This window comes from Macaca fascicularis, chromosome 17 (genome assembly GCF_037993035.2).
Source record: "Macaca fascicularis isolate 582-1 chromosome 17, T2T-MFA8v1.1".
Taxonomy (NCBI): domain Eukaryota; kingdom Metazoa; phylum Chordata; class Mammalia; order Primates; family Cercopithecidae; genus Macaca; species Macaca fascicularis.
The window spans coordinates 41311818-41329367 of record NC_088391.1 but is presented as its reverse complement, the minus strand read 5'-3'; positions in this window follow the sequence as shown (position 1 = coordinate 41329367).

Below are 17550 nucleotides of genomic sequence, written 5' to 3'. Positions count from 1 at the left end.
TATCTACAGAGTTTCAAGGAAACCTTTTGAAGTTAAAAGATCATAACCAGGAAGATGCAGCACTGATGTCACTGATCACTCAAAAGTGCACGTATTTATTCTTCTTTTGAAAAAAAAAAGTGAGAAAAGTCAGTGTTCCAGCATTGGTGCTAGTTTATCACTTGCTTATGGAAAAATTCTAGCCCTTTTTGTAATTTATATTCTTTTTTATTATTAATTGATATTTTAGAATTGTATCTATATAAGGGATGCAATGTAATATTATGGTGTATGTATGCAATGTAGAATGATTAAGTCAAGGTAACTAAAATATCCATTACCTCAAATACTTACAATTTTTTTTGTGGTGAGAACACTTAAAATGTACTATTTTGGCAATTTTGAAATAAACAATACATTTTCATTAACTATAGTCACCATGCTGCATTATATATCTCAAAAAATGTATTCCTCCTAACTAAAACTTTGTCCCCTTTGACCAACATCTCCCCATTCTCCCTACCCTCCAGCTTCTGGTAACCCCCATTCTATACTCTGCTTCTGTGAATTTTGTTGTTTTAGATTCCACATGTGAGTGAAATCATACAGTATTGGTTTTTCTGTGCCTGGCATATTTCATTTCATGAGATGTCCTTCAAGTTCATTCATGTTGTCACAAGTGACAGAACTTCCTTTTGTAAAGCTGCATAGTATTCCATTGTGTGTGTATATCTAAGTGTGTGTGTGTGTGTGTGTGTGTGTGTGTGTGTATGTATATACATAAATGTATAAAACATAAGAATAGGTACACTGCATTTTCTTTATCCATATATTGGGGGACACTTAGGTTGATTTCATATCTTGTCTACTGCGAATAATGCTGCATTGAAGATAGGGGAGCACATATGTCTCTGACATACTGATTTTATTTCCTTTGGATATATCCTTAGAAATAGGATTCTTGGATCATTTAGTAGTTCTGTTGATCATTTCTTAAATAACCTCCCTTCAGTTTTCCATAATAACTGTACTACTTTACATTTTTACCAAGAACATCTCTCAAAACTCACATGATTTTGTGGAAACTATACAACTTCCTCCTGAATGAATTTGGGGTAAAGAACAAAATTTAGGCAGAAATTAAAAAAAAAAAACTTTTGAAAGAAATAAAACCAGAGACGACATACTAAAAATCTCTGGGATGCAGGTAAAGCAGTGTTAAGAGGAAAGTTTGTAGTGCTACAAGTATATATCAAGAAAATGAATAGATCTCAAATTAACAATTTAATACTGCACCCAGAGGAACTAGCCAAAGAAAAGAAATAACTAAAATCAGTAGAAACGAACAAAGTTGAACTTTGTAATGCTGAGCATTTTTTATATGCCTGTTAAGTGTTTGTATGTCATCTTTGAAAAGTGTTCATTCAAGTCCTTGGCCTATTTCTACGTTTTATATTTTTGTTTTTCATGGGCAGCGTCTATCAATATTTTACTATTTATTCTTCTGGTTTCTTCCATATTTTAAAATACTGTTTATATTTTACTCATTGTTTAGCTTAACATTTTTAATGCTTTCTGACTCAGAATAACAATTATTTAACCCTTCCTGTACTCTTTCTGATCTACTTAAATACATTTTCTCTTACCTCATTTTCCCAATAAAGTCATATCATAATTTTGAATAAATTAATAAATTATGTTATTATTACTATTAAATTCTATTCACGATGATGTAGTGTGTTATAAGTACTATCATTTGTCTAAAATAACTTTTTTGCTTTTCCTACTGTATAAGCGGTAGACTCCATTTTTGTTTATGTCTCCATATACATTTATCTGTTATTAAAGCATCTCCAAACTTTTCCCCAGAGAAGAAAGTTTACTCACATTCATGAAGTACTCTACCAATTATATGTGTATTCATTCTTGGAACTATTCCTCCTCGAACACTCTATCCTGTTTCCCCTGCAGAATCGATAGTATCTAATATACACAGCTTTTCATCTGGGGCTCTCTTTTCACCATCATCCTGGGAGTGACAATTATTCCTCTTCTGTATGTGACATTGTGATTTGAATCCCATGTATTAAGCTTTCTTAATTCAGCTTCCACCTTTTCTCTAACTAAATGTTTAATCAGTCATTTCTCAGTAAAAGTACAAGTAAAGTACAAGGGAAGTCAATTTTTAAAGAACTTATGAGTCTGACACTGTGTTTTATTTTCTTCCATATTTACACTTCATTAGTGTAGCTATAGCTTGGAACTCTTTCCCTGAAATTTTTCTTCTTGTTTTCTAGTATCTAATGTTTATGGTAAGAGGTTTGATATTTTTATAATGCTTGGTTCTTCATAGGTTTAAAAACATTTTTGGAGGCATTTACAATCTTATCTTGGCTCTCAGTGTTCCAGTGATTTACTGTGACACTGAGTATTGCTTTTATTGTTTTTATATATTTTCTTGAGAACTTGGGATTTTTTAATCGGAGTACAACTTATTTCTTGGAAATTTCTTGAATTATTTCTGTAAGAACATACTACTGTCTTCTGTCCTTATTCTCCTTTTCCAGGAAAACTTTATTTCAAATACTTGACTGAAATTTGGAATGAGATTCTGCATTTTTGATATTTTTCATCCACTCCCCTATTTTCAATTTCTTGATAGATAAGTTCTACATTTTATGAACATTCTAGAATTATATTTTGCATTTATCATTGACAGTTTCTCTTCATCCTTCTATCATCATACTTATTAACATAAAAAACTCTTCCTTGTTCTTTGAATGCTCCTTTCTGACACCTCATATTTTCATTCCAAGGATAGAATAGAATAATCTGTTTTTCTGCAACTTGTTGAGGATTTCAGTTACAGGTATTTGAAACTTGGTTCAGCTTCCTGTATCTTCTCTGTCACTTCTGCATTCCTGTATTCTGTTTATTTATTTCAATGTGTCTTTGGTGTTACAGACTGCCTTGGAATGTCCCCTAATCTGCAGCTATTCATTTCCAAGAACTAGGCCCTGAGAAGCAGACAGAAGCATTCTGTGCATGAGCAGGCCTGGCTCAATTGTGGCCCTCACTCCTGGGTGAACTGACTGCCTGGTTGCTGAGGAGACTCTGAGTTCTCTGTTTCTCTCCGCCCTCCTGTCAAATGGTTGTGTGACTGGCACAAGTGTTTCAGAGCTAAGTGGGAGAAAAAGAGGGAATGCTTGATTCAGATCTCAAACAGATGTTCATTTATTCTGCCTGTTTCAGTGTAGAACTCCTGCCCTCTGGTGTGACTGGTGTCCCCATTCCCATAGATTTATATTTTCTGAGAATAAGCCTAAAGTTTTGTTGTTGTTCCTTTAGCATGATATTTAATATTCTGTCTTGTTTACTAATTCCCACCTCTATCTCCCACCTCTATCTGTATAATCTGTCTCAGAAGTGTTACTATTTCTAGTTTTCTATGATTTTGTCCTGCAAGAATCTTTGGCTTCAGACTTCTCCACTTATTCATGAATGTTAGCTTTTTGGGGATATGCTAAATAAGCTATCACTAATTCTGCTGTCTTTCAAATTTGTTGGTATGGCTTTTCTTGCTGTTCTCTTTGCTATTGAGATTCTTTGCCCTTGTTTACGATTTTTATCATTTTATTAAAGTTTCAGGGACAGCAGAAAGATCACGTTTAGAAAAATAGAAGTAGGCCAGGCACCATGGCTCACGCCTGTAATCCCAGCACTTTGATAGGCTGAGGCGGGTGGATCACCTGAGGTCAGGAGTTTGAGACAAGCCTGACAAGCATGGTGAAACCCCGTCTTTACTAAAAATACAAAAAATTAGCCAGGCTTTGTGGCGGACGCTTATAATCCCAGTTACTCAGGAGGCTAAGGTAGGAGAATCACTTGAACCTGGGAGGCAGAGGTTGCAGTGAGCCAAGATTGTGCCACTGCACTCCAGCACGCCAGCCTGGGCGATAAAGTGAGACTCAAAAACAAAAACAAAAACAAAAAAAAGGAAGGGAAAAAAGAAAAATAGAAGTAAAACACTGGGCTTCCCGGGCAAGTCTTCATCGCCTTTACCACATACCCTCCTTTTGTTTTATAAAGCTGAGAAGAAAACTTTTAAGGACCCAAAATTTTGCTTTAATTAGATGATCAAGATAGGAGGATAAGGAACAGGTACCAGGAGGAACAACAAAAAACATTCTAGTTATGTTCTCAGGAACTTTAACACATCCTCCATAGGGCACCCAGCCAAGGCATTTGTGAGACAGATTCTGAACTGTGCTAACCAAGAAGGCTGCCACTCCTCATGAGTGTTGTTAGTAGACTTCTTAGTTTTCAGAGCAGTGTTAGATTTATAAAATTGAAAATATAGTACAGAGAGTCTCCATACATCTCTCACCCAATGTTTTCTCGTTTTAACATGTTTTGTTAATATAGTGCATTTATTGAGGTTAATGAGCCAACGTAAGCTTGTTGTTGTTAGCTGAAGTCCTTATTTAATTCAGATTTCCTTTGATTTCACCTAATGTCTTTGCTATTACCCAGAATTCCATCCAAGACACTATATTATGTATAGCCATTACATCTTCTTAACTTCCTCTTGACTGTGGCAGTTTTTCAGAATCTCTTTGTTTCTGACGACTTTGATACTTTTCATTGGTTATGTTGTATGATAACCCAATGAAATTTGCTGATGTTTTTCACATGGTTAGACTGGAGTTACGGGTTTTGAGGATGAAGATTACAGTAGTGAAGTGCATTTTAATCACATTAGCCCAAGTACACATATTATCAATGGGATTTACCACTGTTGATATTGACCTTGGTCGTCTTAGCGGTTGTTGAGGTTCACCATTGTAAAGTTAATTATTTTTCTTTACAAACTACACTCTTTGAAAGGACATTAGTATGCACAGCTCATACTTGTGTAGTTGGGAGTCATGCCCCCTTAAGGATGGAGTATCTATATAAGTTATTTGAAAATTTTATGCATAAAATAAATGTACATGTCCACATAAACTCATGAATATTTATTTTAAATTTTGAGTGATCATCTAACGGTGCTTTATTTGGTTAAATTATTCAAACATTAGAGGCTGCTTTCTGTGCCATCTTGGATCTAACTGCATAAATACTTCTTTTGTTCTGATTTGCTACACATCCTTATTTTCTGGCATTGCAAGATGTTCCAGGCTTATCTTGTCTCTGTCTTGCCCCAGCCTAGAATCATCCATTTCCTCAAGGAACCCTGGTTCCTACTGGAGATTGGCATTAGTCCATCATTTAAAAATGACTTCACAATAAGCTGCATAGTTTAGTCAGAAAATGTTAAAATAAACTTATTGATATTTAATTTTTAAGTACATAAGTCCTTGTAAAATTTAGTGTTCACAGTTGATAAAATTAACATATCCTCCTCAAAGAATTCGACAAAAGGAGATACGGCAAAACATCACTGTATAATATTATGTGAAAAAGTCAGTACACAACTGTTTATATACAGTACTATATTGTGTAAAAATTTTATATGTGTGTGCATGTAAAATTGCACACAAATGCCTATGAAAGCATATACCCATGACTTGTAACACTGGTTACTTCTGTAGAGAAAAAATGGTAGTTATGCGCAAAAATTATTTTATTCTATATGCTTTTTTACAATTTATTTTTTTCATGTACCTGTGTACCTACTGAAAATGAGCTAATCAATTAAAATGATAAGATATCCCTACCAGTATTATTTTGTGAATATGATATGGACTAACCTATTATCAGCACTGTACACATATTACTGGAGTTGAGCTATGGTTTGAGAAGTCTAAAGAGAAATATGACATACAGAGTCACAAAAGTATAAAAGAAGAGAAATGTAAAAGTCTAAATACTTTGGATTGTATAGACCTAGTTGACATCTTTGATACTACTCTTTGTAAACAATAAAATTCTCAATTAATTTCATGCTTTGTTTTCATGTAGTTGAAGTAAGATGTAATTCTGCTTTGTTAACAATATTCAAAAAATATTTTTGTGAAAAGCAGTGATGAAAATGTGCTCTCTTCAATAAACAGAGGAAGACAGATACTATTATACATATTTCATTCTTGTGGACGACACTGATGAAGAATTCCCTTACTGAAATCAAAGAAGGGAATGGCTGTGAACTGATGAGCAATCAGGAATGCCTAGGCCCAAATAAAAAATTTTGTTTCTCATCTATATCCATTGAAACTAGAATACTATCTTGAAGAACACTTTTATAAGACCACCTTAATAGAATTCAGTTGAGAATGTGTACCACTGTACACTGGCTGCTTAAAGAATTCCCTGTGATAATACTCAAGTTGAGTAATAGAGTTTTCATCTCATTTTGGTTTTTCTTTCTTTGATAGTCAGCTGCTAGTCACTATTGTAGTGTAATCAAAGCTATGCTCAATCATAAAATAGAAATTTTCAGCCATTGTGCAATGTTCCTGGATGCCAAGTCTCCACTGAATTCTCCAAATTACTCCTGGCTTTCTGACACATTCATTTATTCAGACGAACAACTCATTGTGGTCTGGTTGAAATTAAGAAAAAAAAAATTATTAAGAATATTTTTCGAATTCACAAAAATAGATAAAATTATATTTATATCTTAGAAAATACGTTCAGCCTTATTGCATATGTGAATTCATTTCATCTGTTACACACACAAAAAAAAACAGAATATAAGATGAAGCATAAGCATATTTTTAGAATTGCAAATAAATCACACACTGTATTAATTATTGAGCTTAAATTGTCACAATTACTTTGTGCATATCAATTTTAAACTTTTTAATTAGAAGTATAAGACTTATAGAGAAAAGTACATCTAAAAAAATTAAATCTAAACTATGTAGCTCAAATAATTATCACAATTTAAATAATCCATGTACTCACCACCCAATTAAAAAATACATAATATTACTTAACACCAGAAACCCATTTCTTGAACCTCTCAATAACCATTATTTGTATCATCCTCAGTATTATCTGTTTTTGAACTTAATAAATAAAATAATAAAATATGCACTCATAATTTCATTCAATATTATGTTGTGAGACACATCAGTGTTTTTTATATAATTATACTTTATTCATATTTCATTATTGATAGTATCTTCTTGTATGACTATATAAGAAGCTAATATTAATCTGCATAGTTGATGTATATTTTGGTTGATTTTACACTTTGTCACTACAAAGAAAAAATATCCTGAAAACATGATGTCACAATGATTTCCCAAGTGATTCTGTCAACTTACACTCCCTCTTCTATAACAGGTCCTTTTGCTCTACATCCTCAAAATTGATTGGTATTTTCTGTCTTTTTATTTTTGTGACTTAGTGTGATTTCTCTTTGTAAATTGATTTTCCGTTTTCTTTATGATTGAGGCTGAGCAATGATACGTCTACCGGCCGCTGGGATATTATCTTTGCTGAAATGCATGTTCAAAACCCTTCTGCAATTACTTATATTTTTTATTAATTTTGTCTTTCCTGCATCACCAGCTTCCCTACTCAACCACACAAAAATTTTATTTCACATTTATTGCTATAATGCTTGTAGAGTTAAACTGAAGATTTAAGCCTTTGCTCCATTTCAAGTTTATTTTATTTATTTATTTATTTATTTATTTATTTATTTATATTATACTTTAAGTTTTGGGATACATGTGCAGAACATGCGGGTTTGTTATGTAGATATACATGTGCCATGTTCGTTTGCTGCACCCATCAACCCATCATCTACATTAGGTATTTCTTCTAGTGCTATCCCTCTCCTAGCTTCCGACCCACTGATAGTCCCCAGTGTGTGATGTTCCCTTCCCTGTGCTCATATGTTTTTATTATTCAACTCCCACTTATGAGTGAGAACATGCAGTGTTTGGTTTTCTGTTCCTGTGTTAGTTTGCTGAGATTGATGGTTTCCAGTTTCTTCCATGTCCCTGCAAAGGACATGAACTCATTTCTTTTTTATGGCTGCATAGTATTCCATGTGGTATATGTGCCACATTTTCTTTATCCAGTCTATGATTGATGGGCATTTGGGTTGGTTCCAAGCCTTTTCTATTGTGAATAGTGTTCATGTGTCTTAATAGTAGAATGATTTATAATCCTTTGGGTATACACCCAGTGATGGGACTGCTGGGTCAAATGGTAGTTTTAGTCTTAGATATTTGAGGAATTGCCACACTGTCTTCCACAATGGTTGAACTAATTTACACTCCCACCAACAATGTAAAAGTGTTCCTATTTCTCCACATCCTCTCCGACATCTGTTGTTTCCTGACTTTTAAATGATCACCATTATAAATGGCGTGAGATGGTATCTCATTGTGGATTTGATTTGCATTTCTCTAATGACAAGTGATGATTAACTTTTTTTTATGTTTGTTGGCCACATTAATGTCTTCTTTTGAAAAGTGTCTATTCATATTCTTTGCCCACGTTTTGATGGGGTTGTTTTTTTTGTATAAATTTGTATAAGTTCCTTGTAGATTCTGGATATTATCCCTTTGTCAGATGGATAGAGTGCAAAATTTTTCTCCCAGTCTGAAGGTTTCGTATTCACTCTAATTATAGTTTATTTTGCTGTGCAAAAGTTATTTAGTTTAATTAGATCCCATTTGTCTATTTTGGCTTTTGTTGCAATTGCTTTTGGTGTTTTAGTCATGAAGTCTTTGCCCATGCCTATGTCCTGAATGGTATTGCCTAGGTTTTCTTCTAGGGTTTTTATGGTTTTAAGCCTTACATTTAAATCTTTAATCCAGCTTGAGTTAATTTTTGTGTAAGACGAAAGAAAGTTTTTTGCATATGGCTAGCCAGTTTTCCCAACACCATTTGTTAAATAGGGAATCCTTTCCCATTGCTTGTTTTTTGTCACGTTTGTCAAAGAGCAGATGGATGTAAATGTGTGGTGTTATTTCTGAGGCCTCTATTGTGCTCCATTGGTCCATATATCTGTTTTGGTAACAGTACCATGCTGTTTTGGTAACTGAAGCCTGGTAGTATAGTTCGAAGTCAGGTAGCATGATGCCTCCAGCTTTGTTTTTACTTAGAATTTTCTTGACTATATGGGCTTTTTTGTTGTTCAGTGTGAAATTTAAAGTAATTTTTTCTAATTTTGGGAAGAAAGTCAATGGTAACTTGATGGGAATGGTATTGAATCTATGAATTAATTTGGGCCAGTATGGCCATTTTAATTATATTGATTCTTCTTATCCATGAGCATGGAATGTTTTCCCATTTGTGTCTTCTCTTATTTCCTTGAGCAGTTGTTTGTAGTTCTCCTTGAAGAGGTCCTTCACATCCCTTATAAGTTGTCTTCCTAGATATTTTGTTCTATCTGTAGCAATTGTAAATGGGAGTTCACTCATAATTTGGCTCTGTTTATCTATTATTAGTGTATAGGAATGCTTGTGATTTTTGCACGTTGATTTTGTCTCCTGAGACTTTGCTGAAGTTACTTATTAGTTTAAGGAATTTTGGGACTGAGATTATTGGGTTTTCTAAATATACAATCATGTCATCTGCAAACAGAGATAATTAGACTTCATCTCTTCCTATTTGAATACACTTTATTTCTTTCTCTTGCCTGATAGCCCTGGTCAGAAATTCCAATACTATGTTGAATAGGAGTGGTGAGAGGACATCCTTGTCTTTGTGCCAGTTTTCAAAGGGAATGCTTCCAGCTTTTGCCCATTCAGTATGATATTGGCTGTGGGTTTGTCTTAAATATCTCTTATTATTTTGAGATATGTTCCGTCAATACCTAGCTTATTGAGTGTTTTTCAGCATGAAGAGTGTTGGATTTTATCAAAGGCCTTTTCTGCATCTATTGAGATAATCATGTGTTTTTTGTCATTGGTTCTGTTTATGTCATGGATTATGTTTATTGATTTGCATATGCTGAACCAGTCTTGCATCCCAAGAATGAAGCTAACTTGATCCTGGTGGCTAACCTTTTTAATGTGCAGCTGAATTCAGTTTGGCAGTATTTTATTGAAGATTTTGCATCGATGTTCATCAGAAATATTGGTCTGAAATTTTTTTGTTGTTGTTGTGTCTCTGCCAAGTTTTAGTATCAGGATTATGCTAGTCTCATAAAATGAGTTAGAGAGGAGCCCCTGCTTTTCTATTGTTTGGGATGGTTTTAGAAAGAATGGTACCAGCTCCTCTTTGCACCTCTGGTAGAATTTGACTGTGAATTCATTAGTCCTAGGTTTTTTTGGTTGGTAGACTATTCATTACTGTCTCAATTTTAGAACTTGTTATTGGTGTATTCAGGGATTCAACTTCTTCCTGGTTTAGTTTGGGAGAGTGATGTGTCTAGAAATTTATCCATTTCTTCTAGATTTTCTAATTTATTTGTGTAGAGGTGCTTATACTATTCTCTGTTGGTAGTTTGTATTTCTGTGGGATCAGTGGTGATATCCTCTTTACCATTTGTTATTGTGTCTATTTGATTCCTCTCTTTTATTATTTATTAGTCTGGCTAGCAGTCTATCCATTTTGTTCATCTTTTCAAAAAACCAGTTCCTGGCTTCATTGATTTTTTGAAGGTTTTTTTGTGTCTGTCTCTCTCTTTCAGTTCTGCTCTGATCTTAGTTATTTCTTGTCTCTTGCTAGCTTTTGAATTTGTTTGCTCTTGTTTCTCTAGTTCTTTTAATTGTGATGTTAGGGTGTCAATTTTAGATCTTTCTCACTATCTCTTGTGGGCATTTCATGCTGTAAATTTCCCTCTGAACACTGCTTTAGCCATGTCCCAGAGATTCTGGTATGTTGTGTCTTTGTTCTCATTGATTTTAAATAACTTATTTCTGCCTTAATTTCGTTATTTACTCAGTAGTCATTCAGGAACAGATTATTCCATTTCCATGTAGTTTTGTAGCTTTGAGTGAGTTTCTTAATCCTGAATTATAATTTAATTGCACTGTGGTCTGAGAGACTGTGTTATAATGGATCAAGCAGAAGAAAGGATTTAAGAGATTGAAGATCAACTTAATGAAATAAAGCATGAAGATAAGATTAGACATAGAAGAATGAAAAGGAATAAAAAACGTCTCCAAGAAACATGGGAATATGTGAAAAGACCAAACCTAAGTCTGATTGGTGTACCTGAAAGTGACGGGGAGAATGGAACCAAGTTGGAAAACAGACTTCAGACTATTATCCAGAAGAACTTCTCCAACCCTAGCAACACAGGGCAACATTCAGATTCAGGAAATAGAACACCCCAAAGATATTCCTCAAGAAGAGCAACCCCAAGACACATAATCGTCAGATTCACCAAGGTTGAAGTGAAGGAAAAAATGTTAAGCGCAGCCAGAGAAAAAGACTGGGTTACTCACAAAGGGAAGCCCATCAGACTAATAGCAGATCTCTCTGCAGAAACCCTACAAGCCACAAGAGAATAGGGGCCAACCTTCAACATTCTTAAAGAAAAGAATTTTCAACTCAGAATTTCGTATCCAGCGAAACTAAGCGTCATAGTGAAGGAGAAATAAAATCCTTGACAGATAAGTAAGAGCTGAGGGATTTTCTCAGCACCAGACCTGCCTTACAAGAGCTTCTGAAAGAACAACTAAATATGGAAAGGAAAAACCGGTATCACCCACTGCAAAAACATACCAAAATGTAAAGACCATTGACACTATGAAAAAACTGCATCAACTAATAGGCAAAATAACCAGCTAGTATCATAATGACAGGATCAAATTCACACATAACCTTAAATGTAAAATGGGCTAAATGCCCCAATTAAAAGAGACAGACTGGCAAATTGGTTAAAGCGTCAAGAGACCCATCTCATGTACAAAGGCACACATAGGCTCAAAATAAAGAGATAGAGGAAGATTTACCAAGCAAATGGAAAGCAAAAATAAAACAAAATAAAATTAAAAAAGCAGGGGTTACAATCCTAGTCTCTGATAAAACAGACTTTAAACCAACAAAGATCAAGAAAGACAAAGAAGGGCATTACATAATGGTAAAGGGATCAATGCAACAAGAAGAGTTATCTTAAATATACATGCACCCAATATAGGAGCACCCAGATTCATAAAGCAAGTTCTTAGAGACCTACAAAGAGACTTAAGAGTCCTACACAGTAATAGTGGGAGACTTTAACACACCACTATCAATATTAGACAGATCAATGAGTTAGAAAATTAACAAGGATATTAAGGACTTGGACCAAGCCGACCTAGTAGACATCTACAGAACTCTCCACCCCAAATCAACAGGATATACATTCTTCTCAGCACCACATGACACTTATTCCAAAACTAACTGTATAATTTTAAGTTAATTTTTTATGTAGTTTGAACTATGCAGTAAGGAATAGACAGCTATCCAGTATTCCCAGCACCCTTGAGTCTCTATTTTATTTGATTGGTCTATATAAGTATTTTTACACTAAAATCATACTGCCTTTATTATTAAAGTTACATCGTGAGTTTGGAATAAGGTAGTAGCAGTCATCCTTGTTTTTTCAAATTGTTTAGAATACTTATTTTTACATACATAAAATACCCATAGGTTTCCAGAGAATAAAAATTGTTCAGAATTTTCATTGGCATTACATTGAATCTATAGTTAAATAAAGCTAGTTGTTATAGTAAAAATATTATCTTCCAATTCATAAATCTATTTATAGAGGTCTTACTTGATTTATTAGTCAATGGTACTTTCCATCATACTTTTTTATAAATTTATACTGAAATACTAGAGTTTTTGGTGCAATTGCATATTGTGTTATCTTAAAATTTTGGTTTCCAAATGTTCATTGTTTTATTTAGCCATACAACTATTTTTGCTACTTATTTTTATATAGTGCAAAAATGTTTAATATACTTAAATCTAATAAAATTTTTGTAGCTTCTGTTCGCCTTTTTCATGGAGACAATCTCGTGTCATCTATATTTCTTTCTCTCCAATCTACATTCCTTTCATTTGTATTTATTGCACTGGACAGAATCTCATGAACAATGTTGAATAGAAGTGGTGATAAAAACTTTTTTCCTTTTTTCTACCCAAATAAGGAATAAAATTCCAATTTCTCATCACAAAGTATTGTGTCTCGAATGGGTCGGTTCTCGGTCTCGCTGACTTCAAGAATTGTTACAGTTCTTAAAGATAGTGTGTCCGGAATTTGTTCCTTCATACATTCAGATGTGTCTGCAACTTCTCCCCGCTGGTGGGTTTGCAGTTTCTCCCGAACAAGTGAAGCTGCAAACCTTCCCAGTGAGTGTTACAGCTCTTAAACACAGCATGCAGCCAATGAATTAACAACAAGAAAATTTATAGGAAGCAGCAAAACACCAAACACTGGACGCCAGCAGGTTGCCTCTGGCTGGCTCACTCAGGCAGCCTGCTTTTATTCCCTTATCTGGCCCCACCCATATCCTGCTGATTGGTTCATTTTACAGAGAGTTGACTGGTCTATTTTACAGAGTGCTGATTGGTTCATTTTACAGAGAGCTGATTGGTCCATTTTACAGAGAGCTGATTGGTCCATTTTACAGAGAGCTGATTGGACTGTTTTGACAGGGTGCTGATTGGTGTGTTTACAATCCCTGAGCTAGACAGAGAGTGCCAATTGGTACATTTACAATCCTCTAGCTAGACATAAAAGTTCTCGGAGTCCCCACTAGATCAGCTAGATACAGAGTACTGATTGGTGTATTTACAAACCTTGAGCTAGACACAGAATACTGATTGGTGTATTTGCAAACCCTGAGCTAGACACAGAGTGCTGATTGGCGCGTTTAAAATCCTTTAGCTAGACACAGAGTGTTAGAAAAGTTCTCCAAGTCCCCACTACCTTAGCTAGATACAGAGTGCTGATTGGTGTATTTACAAACCCTGAGCTAGATACAGAGTGCTGATTGGTGTGCTCACACTCTCTAAGCTAGACATAAAGGTTCTCCAAGTCCCCGCTAGACTCAGGAGCCCAGCTGGCTTCACCTAGTGGATCCCACATGGGGGCTGCAGGTAGAGCTGTCTGTCCTCCAGTACTGGGTCAAGCACCGGCACTCCTCAGCCTTTTGGGCGGTTGATGGGACTGGGCGCCACTGAGCAGGGGGCAGTGCTTGTCAGGGAGGCTCGGGCTGTGTGGGAGCCCACCGTGGTGGGGGCAGGGTTCGGGCGTGGCACACTGCTGAGGGACCCAGCACACCCTCTGCAGCTGCTGACCTGGGTAGGGGGCCGCCGGCAGTGGCGGCTGGCTGCTATGCTGCTGGGCCCCGGGAGCCCACACCCGCCCAGAACTTGCACTGGCCCTTGAGCGCCTCAGGCAGCCCTGGTTCCCGCCTGTGCTTCTCCTTCCACACCTTCCTGTAAGCAGAGGGAGCCAGCTCCCACCCCGGCCAGCCCAGAGAGGAGCTCCCACAGTGCCGTGGTGGGCTGAAGGGCTCCTCAAGCACTGCCAGAGTGAAAGCGGAGGCTGAGAAGGTGCGGAGAGTGAGGGCTGCTAGCATGTTGTCACCTCTCAGTATCATGTTATTGTTATTTTTTTTCTTGGGTGTTCTTTATTAGTTGAGGTAGCTGGCTTTTACTACTTGCATATTGAGAATTTTTATTAAGAATGAGTATTGAATGTTGTCAATTTTTTGTTGTTTCTTGCATCTATTTATATAATCATATTTTTTATCTTTATATCCTCAATATGGTATCTTACATCAATTGGTTTTCTAGTATTGAACAAATTTTTAGCTTCCATGAAAAACACTACGTGGTCATGATGCATAATACTTTTTATAAATGTGTTAACCTCACATGATTTTCAACAGGAGAGTGAAATAATATTAACTTGGTCTTCAATTATTTCTCTGGCCACTAGTTTGATGATAACCATCTGGGGTTACATGTGGAAGCAGAAATTCCTGTTGAAGCCTATTACAAAAATTCACTTGAGTGATGAGTATAGCTTCACTCATAGATATAACGGGAGACTTGTGGAACTGTGGCTGGAGTTTTACATAAATTTCAAAGTTAGAATCATAGAATTCCTATTGAATTGAATACGGGGTATAAGAGAAAGAGAAATGTCAAATTTTTCAACCTAACTTAAAGTATAGAATTACTGTCAACAATGATGGGGAAAATATGAATGGTTAAGAGCTGAGAGAGAAGAACAAAATTCAATTTTGAACAAATTAAGTGTGAGACTTAAATTAGGTATATAATTGTAGTTATCAATATAGTGTTTAATATATAAGTATGAAGTTCAGGAAGATGACTAATGATAAAATTAGGGACTTCTTATTATCCAATTAATGAAACAACATGCAATTTTTTGATTTACTATGATGACATTTTATAATAGTTGCTGGAATGCTAATATTCTTTGTCCTTTTTCCAATATGAAGATTCTATTCACATCAAGTTAGCAATCACATTTTTCATGAGAAAGTTATTAAAATCCAGGGAGAACATGTTGATACCTGACGAAACATCTTTACTCTGCAAGTTGGAACCCCTCCAGTAATTGTGCACACATGCTCTCATAGAAATCCAAGGTCTTTCTGCTGGCAGTGCTATGAAAATGCTGATACATTCTGACTGGTTAATATCCTCCTGGCTTTAATAGTGAGCAACCGTAAGAAGTCACTTAGGATTACTTTGCTTTCAGTTCTCTAAATTAGAATCACTGACACCTTCGAATTAGCTACAATACATCAGTTAGAATTTTCAGTGTTTTACAATCTTTTCCATGACAGGTTTCTGAACATTCCATTGGGTAAATACTATGCATGTATTTTAAGAGGGAACCTTTCAGAAATAAAATATAGTTCAAAATTATTTAAGAAAACTGTTGTTACCTTCATTCATATTTCAAATAATATATACTCCACTATGACAATAAATCTCTATCAAACTAATATCTTAATAATTTAAACATCTTGTCCCTTCAGAAATACATCCACATTCAGGCTTTGTAACATTTGTCAATTTTATTACATGTATCTACTGATTTTTCAGTCAAATGTAAGAATTTAAAGTTACTTATACAGTAACACAGTATATGCTGTTGGTAAAGCAACACTAAATTTAAATACCTTAGTCATTTACATGAGCAAGGAATATCATATTTATGAAATTACTTGGACTACAACTTTGAAAATATTTATTCTTGATAAATGTTAACTGCCTTATTATTATTATGAAAATAATAAACAGATTTATTGAATCAGCAGTCTTTCCATCACAACATTATGAAGTTTAATTATTAGGCCAGTACATAACCCACTAAGGTTCCTCTTTATTTTTCCTATGTCGGTGTACATTAATAAGACCAGCTCATGAGAAACTGAAGAAAGTACTTGTTTGTTATTGCGTGAATATTTTTATTTGTCCATTTGAGTGTGGTATCATATTTAATGTTGTGTTTTCCACTTTCATTTGGAAGATAATAGGTAGTCAGTTCTTGGAAAAGAGTAACTAAGTTGACAAGTCTGTATCCAGATTGACAAAAACAAAACAAAACACACAGAAGACTCAAGTTACTAAATTACTAAATCAACTATGAAAGAAAAACATCACTAGTGACCTTACAAAAATGAAAATAATTGTAAAGTATTTGACAATATATTATATATCAAAAATTAAATAATCAAATGTCTAGGAAGTCATAAACTATCCAAACCGGCAAGAAAAAATGCAAAAACCGAATGGTCTTATAACAAGTAAATAAATTAAATTAGTAATCCACCACTTCCCTCAAAGAAAGCTTGGGCCCAGCAGCATTGCTGGTAAATTCTACCACATCTTAAAAGAATGAACATCCTTGCTTTGCAAGAACTTCCAAAATTAGAACATGAGGGAACAGTATTCAACATATTTTATGAGACTAACATTAACCTGATACCAAAACCATACAAAGATGTTACTTGATGCCAGAAGACTATATGCCTAAAATCAGGAACAAAATAATAATGCCTTTACCACTTATATTTGAAGTTGCACTGGAGAATCTAGCCAGAAGAATTAATCAATAAAGAAGCAAGTAAAACGTACTCAGATTAGAAAGAAAAAATAAAACTGCCTGTATTTGCAGATGACATGGTCTTGAATATAGAGCTACAACAACAACTATTAAAACTAATAACTGAGCCCAGCAATTTTGCAGGGTATACAATTAACATACAAAAATCAACTGTATTTCTATACACTAGCAATGAAAATTTCACAAGTGAAAGTAAGAAAATAATTCCATTTTTAATAGCATCAAAAAGAGTAAAATACTTGAGATTATTAGTAATAAATGAACTGCAAGACTTGCTCACTCAAAACTATAAAGCATTGTTGAGAGACAATAATTGAGAGCTAAATAAATGGAAAGCATCGCATGTCAGGATCAGAAAAAAAAACAAATTTAAATGACCATAACCGCCCAAATCATTCTAAAGATTCAACAAAATCCTTATCCCAATATCTGCTACCTTGTTTTTTTGTTGTTGTTTGTTTGTTTGTTTGTTTGTTTTCCAGAAATTGACAAACTAATACTAAAGTTAATAGGGAAATTCAAGGGACCCAGATTAATCAAAACAATCTGGA